This window comes from Thalassophryne amazonica, chromosome 7, assembly GCF_902500255.1.
Source record: "Thalassophryne amazonica chromosome 7, fThaAma1.1, whole genome shotgun sequence".
NCBI lineage: Eukaryota > Metazoa > Chordata > Actinopteri > Batrachoidiformes > Batrachoididae > Thalassophryne > Thalassophryne amazonica.
In genome coordinates, this window is record NC_047109.1 from 99336324 (window position 1) to 99348451 (window position 12128).

Consider the following 12128-nt stretch of genomic DNA (forward strand, 5'->3'; position numbering starts at 1 on the left):
GAAAGATGTCCTAGCTTTACGGAGGGCTTTTTTATAGAGCAACAGACTCTTTTTCCAGGCTAAGTGAAGATCTTCTAAATTAGTGAGACGCCATTTCCTCTCCAACTTACGGGTTATCTGCTTTAAGCTACGAGTTTGAGAGTTATACCATGGAGTCAGACACTTCTGATTTAAAGCTCTCTTTTTCAGAGGAGCTACAGCATCCAAAGCTGTCTTCAATGAGGATGTAAAACTATTGACGAGATACTCTATCTCCCTTACAGAGTTTAGGTAGCTATTCTGCACTGTGTTGTTATATGGCATTAGAGAACATAAAGAAGGAATCATATCCTTAAACCTAGTTACAGCGCTTTCTGAAAGACTTCTAGTGTAATGAAACTTATTCCCTACTGCTGGGTAGTCCATCAGAGTAAATGTAAATGTTATTAAAAATGATCAGACAGAAGGGAGTTTTCAGGGAATACTGTTAAGTCTTCTATTTCCATACCATAAGTCAGAACAAGATCTAAGATATGATTAAAGTGGTGGGTGGACTCATTTACTTTTTGAGCAAAGCCAATAGAGTCTAATAATAGATTAAATGCAGTGTTGAGGCTGTCATTCTCAGCATCTGTGTGGATGTTAAAATCGCCCACTATAATTATCTTATCTGAGCTAAGCACTAAGTCAGACAAAAGGTCTGAAAATTCACAGAGAAACTCACAGTAACGACCAGGTGGACGATAGATAATAACAAATAAAACTGGTTTTTGGGACTTCCAATTTGGATGGACAAGACTAAGAGACAAGCTTTCAAATGAATTAAAGCTCTGTCTGGGTTTTTGATTAATTAATAAGCTGGAATGGAAGATTGCTGCTAATCCACCGCCCCGGCCCGTGCTACGAGCATTCTGACAGTTAGTGTGACTCGGGGGTGTTGACTCATTTAAACTAACATATTCATCCTGCTGTAACCAGGTTTCTGTTAGGCAGAATAAATCAATATGTTGATCAATTATTATATCATTTACCAACAGGGACTTAGAAGAGAGAGACCTAATGTTTAATAGACCACATTTAACTGTTTTAGTCTGTGGTGCAGTAGAAGGTGCTATATTATTTTTTCTTTTTGAATTTTTATGCTTAAATAGATTTTTGCTGGTTATTGGTAGTCTGGGAGCAGGCACCGTCTCTACGGGGATGGGGTAATGAGGGGATGGCAGGGGGAGTGAAGCTGCAGAGAGGTGTGTAAGACTACAACTCTGCTTCCTGGTCCCAACCCTGGATAGTCACGGTTTGGAGGATTTAAGAAAATTAGCCAGATTTCTAGAAATGAGAGCTGCTCCATCCAAAGTGGGATGGATGCCGTCTCTCCTAACAAGACCAGGTTTTCCCCAGAAGCTTTGCCAATTATCTATGAAGCCCACCTCATTTTTTGGACACCACTCAGACAGCCAGCAATTCAAGGAGAACATGCGGCTAAACATGTCACTCCCGGTCTGATTGGGGAGGGGCCCAGAGAAAACTACAGAGTCCGACATTGTTTTTGCAAAGTTACACACCGATTTAATGTTAATTTTAGTGACCTCCGATTGGCGTAACCGGGTGTCATTACTGCCGACGTGAATTACAATCTTACCAAATTTACGCTTAGCCTTAACCAGCAGTTTCAAATTTCCTTCAATGTCGCCTGCTCTGGCCCCCGGAAGACAATTGACTATGGTTGCTGGTGTCGCTAACTTCACATTTCTCAAAACAGAGTCGCCAATAACCAGAGTTTGATCCTCGGCGGGTGTGTCGTCGAGTGGGGAAAAACGGTTAGAGATGTGAATGGGTTGACGGTGTACACGGGGCTTCTGTTTAGGGCTACGCTTCCTCCTCACAGTCACCCAGTCAGCCTGCTTTCCCGGCTGCTCGGGATCTGCCAGGGGGGAACTAACGGCTGCTAAGCTACCTTGGTCCGCACCGACTACAGGGGCCTGGCTAGCTGTAGAATTTTCCACGGTGCGGAGCCGAGTCTCCAATTCGCCCAGCCTGGCCTCCAAAGCTACGAATAAGCTACACTTATTACAAGTACCATTACTGCTAAAGGAGGCCGAGGAATAACTAAACATTTCACACCCAGAGCAGAAAAGTGCGGGAGAGACAGGAGAAGCCGCCATGCTAAATCGGCTAAGAGCTAGTAGCTACGCTAAGCTAGCGGATTCCTAAAAACACGCAAAGTGAATAATGTGTAAATAATTTAGAGGTGATTCAGCAGAAGGAGTGCTTTAGTTAAGGCACGTAAAGATTACACTGGGAAACAAATCGTAATCTAGATCGTAACAAAGAACTAACGAAGCAGCAGATCGAAGATTGAAGCACTGCTTCATTGGTTCGAGGTTCAAAGCAAAGCAGAAATGCTTGATTACAGACCTGCTGCAGGTTTAGACATTGAATGAGTGGACTTTGGGCAAAACAGCACCCACACCTTCACGTCAGTTGATTTACGGACAGATCAACAGAAGACCATTGGACCATGCTGACAGAATGCACTCTTATTACAAACCCCAAATTAAAAAAAGTTAGAGCAATATGGAAAATGCAAATGAAGGAGGAAAAATGCAGTGATTGTTACATTTACTTTGACTTCTATTTCATTGCAGACAGTGTAAACCCAAGATATTTTGTACTTTGTGTGGTCAACTTTATTTTATTTGCTAATATACATCCATTCCTACATTTCAGGCTTACAACACATTCCAAAATAAGATGTGATGGTGGCAAATTAGGACTGGTAATGAGAGAAAAACAAACAAACCAAAAAATCAGATAATGACATTATTTTAAACAGATGTCATCATCTCACTGTAATTATGATTTGGTATGAAACAGTATCCACACTTCCGATAATCCAGTAACAGATAATTATCAAACATAACATTTTCATTATCGGATTATCTTTTTAGATAAATTTAAAAACCATCATCAGACTAATTATCTTCCGATGAATTGCCGTCCAATAACTTTTAGACCAATAACGTAATAAACTAAGTTGAACAGTGGAAAACATTTTTAAAACTATTAAAGCAGTTGAAACCTACCTGTTGAACGTGTCCTAACATATGTTGTTTTATCCTCTGTAAGCAAAGAACTGGAGACCCCCCCCCAAAAAAATCACCTTTAACACCATACTGATATAATCGCAATATCACCAATTCAAACAGTACAAATCGTGTATAAAGCAATAAACAATTTACTTCCAGCAAATATTAAAAAAATGTTTTTTAACAGATCAGGGGATTGCAGTCTGAGGGGGAAATTTAATTTAAAGCATCAGTGGGCACGAACAACATTAAAAGGTTTCTGTATTTCTGTCTGTGGGGTGAGGATGTGGAACAGATTGGGAGTGGGGCTCAAGCAATGTCCAAGCATGAACCAGTTCAAACAGCGGTACAAAAATATGTTTTTTTCTAGGTATAGGGAGGAGGAAGGGTAATGAGGGTTAGGGTGTTTTTGTTTTTTGCTTCGGCTTGTAAATATATAGTATTTTGTATGTAAGTAGGTATGTGTAGGTGTATATTTATGTTTGTGTATATATGTGTGTATATGTGTGTATATATATATGTGTATGTATATATATGTATATGTGTGTGTATATGTGTGTGTATATGTATATATATATATATATATATATATATATATTGATATATATATATATATATATATATATATATATATAGATAGATATAGATATATATATATATATTGATATATATTGATATATATATATTGATATATATTGATATCGGTTTAGGTGTGTAGGAATCTATGTGTATATGTGGCAAAGGGTATAACTGGTTGTGGGGAAGAAGGGGTACGGATAAATAAGCTGATGCTTCACCCTACCCCTTTTCGGACATGTTGGGTACACAGTAGGAACTTTTTTGTTGTTGTAGTGAAAATATCAGATATGTTTTCCTTTTAAAGTAATGTGCTAATTTTTAAGGTTTTGTGAGCACATGCTGTGCCAGGCAGCAATGCATTATGGGTAGCATATGGTAATCTCAGACGTTCACGACAAGACAAATGCATTTCAGACACACTGTTCAGGCTCCACGGATAACAGCATTAACCTCTAGTGCCTAAAACTCTCGTGAATATATTCTCTGGGTTTATAGACGTTAGTGTATTTGTATTTGTTAAATTCCACGCATCTTAAAAGTTAAATGTAGCAGACACGGATTATCTGGAATTTTGTTTGGCAAGTTTTCAAGGCCGCTACTGCCATCTACTGGCCAGTAGTGTTCATGGCAGTATTCGCCCCAAGAAGTACTAAGCGTCTGGGTACCAGTAGATGGTAGTGTAACCCGGTTATATCAGATAGTGGTCAAATCAACTTTTTGGCTTTTTTTTCTACAAATTAAGTTTAAAAACAAAACAACAACAACAAAAAACATTACAAGACAGCTCTGCGGTTGGATGCATGAAGCTCTTCAGCAGTAGGAGGTGGTCGTGAGATGTTAAAGCTTGTTACTCCACAATGCAGGACGCGCGATTAACCTGAAACTTGGTCCAAAAAATTCTCGCATGAATGAAAAATCATCTGAAAAATGGCCAAAACACGCACACTGTAAAGCCAACATTTATGTGTCAAGATAAGGCTTTTCAGAACTGACCACTTTGTTGTCCTTTGTTTTATCTGTTTTCATTATTTATTATTGCATTTTAACCTGTGAAGTGCTTTGTGACTTATGTCTGTGAAAGGCACTATATAAATAAATTTACTTACTAATATTGAGTGCACGTTTTACAACATCATAAAAGTTTTAAAACATGCACACATCATCAAACGTGTGCACGGCATTAAAACATGCGCACATTCTCTCCACATGCAAAACATTTTGCGATGACACTTCCAGGGCTCCGTAAAAATGCCTGTTTTTACAAATAAAATGGAATATTTTACAAAAGCACATTTATCTTTAAACCAACACACGACACATTACAGTTTTTCTCCATTGGTTTGGCTCATTTCTTGAAACTGAGATGACATTCCTATAAGGTGGCCAAACAGACTTACAGTTCTTCGCAACACTTCAGATAACCAGCAAAATGTCATATGTCTCCCAAAATGTTCATTCTTGCTTCAAAATGAAGTCCCTCTCCCATATAAATAGTATCATAAAAATGGCATAGATCCTTCTCAATTGCTTTGGCACATTTTCTTTCATGTCGTCCTCCTGTCAAAATAAACTGGACGGTGCAGCACAACTACATGGATCCTCATCACATGCTCATATTGCTCCAAAAACAGTTTACCCATGTGTCAAAACTAAATTCCTTTCTCACACAAATCATCAGTGCCCCCAAAATGCATTGTCCCTTTGGCATTGTGTAAGTACTGCAAGTCAAAATGCTTAGATGTTTTGTCTTTATGGCAGAGGTCTAGCTAAAGGAATACAGTTTTCACACCACACACACTGCACTCATTCTGCTGAGGAAATTGTAACTATTTTTATTCACAAGTAAATTTCTACACATTACTGTAGGTAGGAAAGAAAAAAATACAAAGGAAAATGTATACAAAATATAAAAACCTGCAAAAACAAAACACATTACAGTATGTAAAAAAACAGTCAAGCATCACAAATAAAATACAGTAACATTCTGACTACTCTGTCATTCCCCTCTCTCTCCTGGTCACCCTCCTCATCTTCCTGGCCATCCATCCGCTGCAGTCTGTATGGCCATAAATTCTCATCAACATCGCATCTGATGTGTTCTCTAGCAATGCACTGTGGGAAGAAGCGCCGTGAATGCCTGAGCCATCCTCTACACTGATCGCCTGTTATATCATCACAGGCAGCATCCATCGCATTGAGGAGGGACCTCTGGTTCTGAGCATGATGTTCATACACTCTCCATCTCCAAGCGGAAAAAAAATTCCTCAATAGGGTTAAGGAATGGAGAATATGGAGGTAGTGGGACATTATGCATCCCTGGATGCGTGTCGAACCATGCCCTGATGCATGGGCCACGGTGAAAGCTGACATTGTCCCACACAATGACAAACTGGGGTAGGTGGGGCCCTTCGAGTCCCCTCTCATTTTCTGGAACTAAATCCAGATACAAACGGTCCAGGAAATGGAGGAGATTCTCAGTGTTGTATGGGCCCAAGCTTGCCATGTGTGTGGCCACACCATTTTCAGATATAGCCGCACACATGGTAATATTTCCCCCCCGCTGGCCGGGGACATCCACTGTGGCCAATGATGTTTCGGCCACGCCTGCGGCCCTTGGCCAGGTTGAACCCTGCCTCATCAACAAATACTAGGATATGGGGGGTTTCATTCCCCTCTAGTGCCAGGATTCTCTACAAAAGAGAAAAATAAACCAAATCAGTCATATAGATGGGTCACACGGTCACAGCAGTAATACTCTTCACAAAGTCAATATAACAGACTGTGGTTCCAAACCTAGAGTGCAGGCATATGCAGAGGTTCTGCAGGTAGTTTTCTGACACAAATAGAAGGGAGACATAATGATGACAGTGGTCTGTTACAGTTCTTTGGCAAAATGCTGTGGTCAGATACTGTATTGTAAAGCTGGATTCCAAAGGTAAAGAGGATACTGGTAACCCTCAGAAATTGGAACCTCTGCATAGTGTAGGCTATACAAACTGATAGACCATGAATAATTGGCTTACCTGCACATACTGGTACCACAGCTCTTTCACTCTGTCTGTGTTCCGTTCGAATGGTACTCTGTAGATCTGCTTCATGGTCATGAGGTTTTTCTTTAGTACCTGGTCTATTGTGGATATGCTGATGGAGTTGATGTTTTGGAAGACTGTGTTGTTTTGGAGGATTGTGTCACGGATCTGCGTCAGTGTGATTGCATTATTTGCAATGACCATGTTGCAGATCTCTCCTTCTTGGCGATCGGTGAGCAGTCGTCTTCTCCCACCTATATGACGCTGTCGCCCAATCCTGCTCATAGATACAGACAACATGACTATTTGTAGTGTTTATCTTATGTCTTTGTTACATATTGTCAACCACTGTAATGACTGTATTGCGTACTGCTTCATTCTGCTATCATTCTATAGCTTTTGTAGGCTACTGTACTTACAAATGCACTGCAATACTACTGTAAACTGCAACGCTGTATTTTGTCTAATTTACAGTACAACCATATTTTGTTTGTCATGCTACAATAGTGTGCTGTATCATACTGTGACATTGAGGTGAGATTTTGCAGTAGCCTATGGGCCCACACACACACTGAATCAAACACGGTAACAGTACAGTAAGGCTTTCTTAGAGAATTCTGTAGTTCTGTCATTGCCTGAGTGCATACCTGTTTTCCCGGCGAAAGGTTTGTATGATGGAGGAGACTGTGGAGCGTGGCACATTAGGCTGCACTCGGCGCCCTGCCTCTGCCATTGTGAGGCGATGGTTGACTACATGGTCAGTAATGGTGGCCCGAATTTCATCCAGGACAGGATGATGTCTGCGAACTCGTCTTCCTCCTATTCCACCACCACAAACCCTCACTCCTCCTCTTCCTACTCCTCTACCACTGCGCAACCCCAGTCCTCCGCTTCCCGCTCCTCTACCACCACGCACCCTCAATCCTCCTCCTCCTCTTGCTCTTCCTTCTCCTTATCTTCCTCTTCCCCTTCCTCCAGGTGGAGGTTGGCCTTGTACTTGCGGTCTCTCCATGTTGACACTGGAAAAAGTACTAGCACCAGGCCAAGCTTTATATATACAGCAATGCCAGCATTCAAAATCATAGACAACACCTGTCAGGTAACGCAACAAACTGATGGATTTGTCATCTGTAATGTGGGACACTCCTCCTCGTCAAAACCTGCTTTCACCTGTTACCTACTCACCTGATTGTCATGAATGTATGAAATGTTGCAAAATATATGTGCTGTATTGTATTCCAATTTCTTAACTAATTTTGACAATTGAGCAGACTATTCTGCAGATGATGACTTATACGATGAAATTGTGCTGACATGCTTTGGAGAGAACAACCATTACACTGAGAACCAACCAATTGGGATAGATCAGCAAGATGCACTTTTTTGGAAAATGTTCTAAATGTAGGCTGATTGTGTTAAATGTAGGCCACTTGTACATAACCATTTGCAAAGATGTACTAAGTGCTTGGAACATGTACAAGGCATTTGAAATGTGATGAAAGCAATGAGAAATGCCATTCTGTTCTGAGAAACCGCAAGTTTGTTTGGGGATTTGTCCATGTCATTTTGAGAATGTCATCTCAGTTTCAAGAAATGAGCCAAACCAATGAAGAAAAACTGTAACGTGTTGGTTTGCATAATGAATGACTGAACCAATTAGTGTTTAGCAGAGGCACTTTTACCCAGAATGCTTTGCGGTCTGTGTTTGTTACAAAACCTCAGAATTAGTGCCTTATTCAACATTAAAAGATATATGTTATATTTTAACTTTGTACAAATGACAGAATTGACATTAATGGAGTTATTCTATCAGTATTTTCACAAAACCATAAGTTAGTATGACTTTATTTTTCAAGACCTCCGCCTGACCGGAGCGTTGTAATTGATAGAGAACTGGTCTTATGCCTGCTCTGTAGGTGCTGCTGTAAACAAGCGCTTCCAGTAGGGGCAGTATGTTGAAAGAAAAATGATGATTATGATTAGTAGAGAGCTGATTTTGTGGGTGCTCTCAGGGTTCATCTGTGCTATGTTCTACAGGGGGCAGCATAGTCAAACATTCTGGCTCATTCTTTGGGTTTTTTATTGCTTTTGATGCTTTCAGAAGCGATTGTGTTAAAAATTAATTTCAGCTTCTTAGTAATTGCAAATGTACCAGAGACAACACCGGAATTTATCGGTTATCGATTATCTGTAACGTCCGATACATTTTTGGGTGGTTTATCTGTTTATCTTTATCAAAGATAACTTTTCAGGTATCTTGTTATCTGTTATCGAAGTTAATTTTTTGGATCTGTGCCCACCACTGTCGGTAGCTGACTACAGACTCACAGATGAGGAGTGAGACATGTTCCATGAGTGTTGGGACATCCTGTTCTTCATATGGATTGTATTGTTTTTACCGATAATTTTATTCACTCATGGTGGAAAAGCAGGTTCGATGCACGATCGTCATGCTCTGCTTGTGATTTGAGACTCAGTGAATCCTGAGCTGGTGTCATTATTGGGTCCATGGGGCTTTTTATCGCTTATGGTACATTTTCTCTCTGTTACTTATGTGCTTGGGTTTTGGTGAAAGGATTTCTCTTGTCTGGTGTGGGTCCTTGGTGATGGGCGTGTCTCTCCTCCCTTCCTGCTTGCCATGCCCCATTCAGACTTCAGACTTCAGACAACTTTATTGATCCCAAAAAAGGGCAATTACGTTTACACTCCAGTTACCTCAGAATACAGCAATTAATCCACAATTGTTACTTGTTTACCGTAATAATGGCACACATCAAAATTAAAGACAACACATCAGTGCTTAATTTGTAAATCATTAGGTACTGGAATGTAAAGTACATATGACAGCACGGCGATGACGAGATGGACAAAGGTCCCGGAACACACAGAAAAACAACATGTGAATGGCCACTTCTAGAGCTGTGGCACTTAAAAGCCTCAATTTCAGACAACATCCCTTTTATAAATGCTATTATGACAACAATTAACCAATATTTAGGTTATACTCTGCAGGGTGCATGCAACTGTCCTCACCAGGAGGGACTTAACATGTCTACGAGTAAAACATTTAAAAAAAATCAGAGCTTACAAAAGGTTACACAAATCTTCCATTTTTATTTAAGGATTGGCACAGCGGCCTACAAATACAAAGTATGCTCACCACTTAGTTGTTCAAAATACTGATCCGCTGCTGTATCGTCGGTATCAGCCATGGCCGTGGCTAGCTGTCCATGAACCTGCAGGCTAGCTGTTGAGGCGGTAGCCATACTTGCTTCATCACTTGCCTTGTGACTGCTAGCATGACCAGTGATGCTGCTGCACCCATCGCCGGTTGCTTTAAGTAGTTTTGAGGCATCTCCCTCTTCCTTTTTCTTAAAAAAGGACATCAAATTCATCTGTCGTTTAGACATGTTGTTTTTGTTATTGGAAATGAAACACCATTCATTTTTTCCTCTCGATTCGGTTGCTCCTCACGTGTGAATTTTCTAGGTTTCCGTTTTGTACCTGTTGGAGTGTGGTTTGTGTGCCAAGCAACAAATCTCCGACTCTCAAATAACGTTGAGTTTTAATAAACGACATGAACTTATGAAGATTTGTTATTTAAATAAAATGTATCAATTTATTTTATACATTTTAAAACGTGTTTCATATAAATATTTTTTTTTTATTCACGAGAGGTGCCGGATCAGCCCAAATAAGTCCCAGAACACGGGGGGGTCAAAATCAAGAGGTGCCGGATCCTGTTCTGGCAACACATATACATTTGACATTGTTTATGTGCACTAAACGTGAAGCAGTCCGTCATCCAAATTGAGACAAAGTGGATGAAGGCCGCTGCAACTGGAGTCGCGCTGCCGCTAGCTTTTGGGGAACGGGGTCCTGACACAGCTAAAAACCGCGCAGCCCCCGGAGGGGAAAGGGGTGGCGTGAGCGGTGGCCGGGATGGGGTGTGTAAGGAGATGCGACCGCCCTCGTCGGAGTCCCAAGCTGATGTTCCTGAACCTTTCTCACACACCTGTCTTGTATTTCCTCATTATCATTCCTCCTATAGAAGTCACTCCCTTTTCCTCTTTCAGTTGTGAGATTGTTGTGCCTGGTGCCTCTTTCAAGCTTTTGTCGTCTGAGTATCCTCGTCCTGGTTTTGCTTAACTGTGTATCCACCTGTCTGCCTGTTTTTGGATCCTGTCTCTGCCTAATGCTTCGTCTGCTGGTGCTATTTTTTGACTGCCTTTTTGTGTACCGAACCCCGCTTGGTTTGGCATTAAACTCTGTTAAGCTGACTCCTGAATCTTGCATTTGTGTCCAACCTCTTGGTGCCGTCGGTCTTTTCTGTGCTGTGGATCTGGGGAAGGTCCACTGGTCCTAGAATCTACTGGTCCGAACCTCTTTATGTTATTTGATGGTGTATATTACAACCCCAAACTGATTTTAAAGTTCACCCTAACCCCTAAACCTAACCCTAACCAGGACTACTGTACCCTAGGATTAGTGTACCATAGAAATATTGGACCCTAGGACTAGTGGGAAGTTCCCGTGGGTCTTGTGTTGGTTATGGCCTGCTCAGTTTAACAGGATGAGTAGGACCCAGATCCATCCAAATTAAGGGGCTTCTATATTAGAGTGGATAAGAAGCCAATAAGTAGATGTGGCTTCAAATTCATTCATGTTACCTGTCTGTGTCCTTGGACAAGACACTTAATCAACATTGACTCAGTCCATCCAGCTGTGTTGGAGTGGCATCCCATCCAGGGGAGTAGTAGACACTCATCTGCTTGACGCTACTGAATCCAGAGATAAGCACGGGCACCAACGGGCCTCAGAGCCTACAATATAAAGGACTTCTTATATATTAGACCAGCCTGCTGGTGGCTTTTGTAGCCATCTGGTCTTACTTCATTCGTGGGACGTGTGCGGTACTCGTGGCTGAGAAAGAAAATGTGAAAGGAGGGCAATGATTTTGCAGAGCTTCACCCGCTGGTCTGTTTTGCAAAACTGAAGGCTGACATATAACATTCAGATGGCGTTAATAAATGCTCGACCGTCACCAAACAAAACTTTTGTTTTAAAAGATTTTTGTAGTTCCCACAGCCTGAATTTTCTACGGCTCACAAAGATGTGTTTGAGTGAAGGTGAGTCCATTCTGTTGGTCAAACCTTCTCCCCTGAATTGTATTTTTTTTTTTTAACACACCTCGAGGAACAGACAGGAGAGGAGGCGTGGCCTCGGTTTTTAGAAGCACTTTTAACTGTCAGCAGATTTTATGTTTGTCTGTCCCGAGTTTTGGGGTGCAGGTCTTTAAAGTGAAGCACTGTTTTCTGTGTGCTTATTTACACACAAATTTTAGCCCTGAATTTGCAGACTTATTGATTGACTGGTTTCATGCTGCAGTGTGACAGATTTGTAATTAAGCGCGATTGTTTTAATATGCATGTATTGTCAGGACAAGCTGCTGGCT

The 12128-nt window shown here is 41.0% G+C and overlaps 1 protein-coding gene across 1 annotated transcript in view; it reads right to left on the reverse strand.

Annotated features, from left to right (window-relative positions):
- The window catches only part of LOC117514667 (tumor necrosis factor receptor superfamily member 11B-like), a 105852-nt gene that overhangs the window by 73805 nt on the left and 19919 nt on the right, over positions 1–12128 (reverse strand). The window lies entirely within an intron of this gene.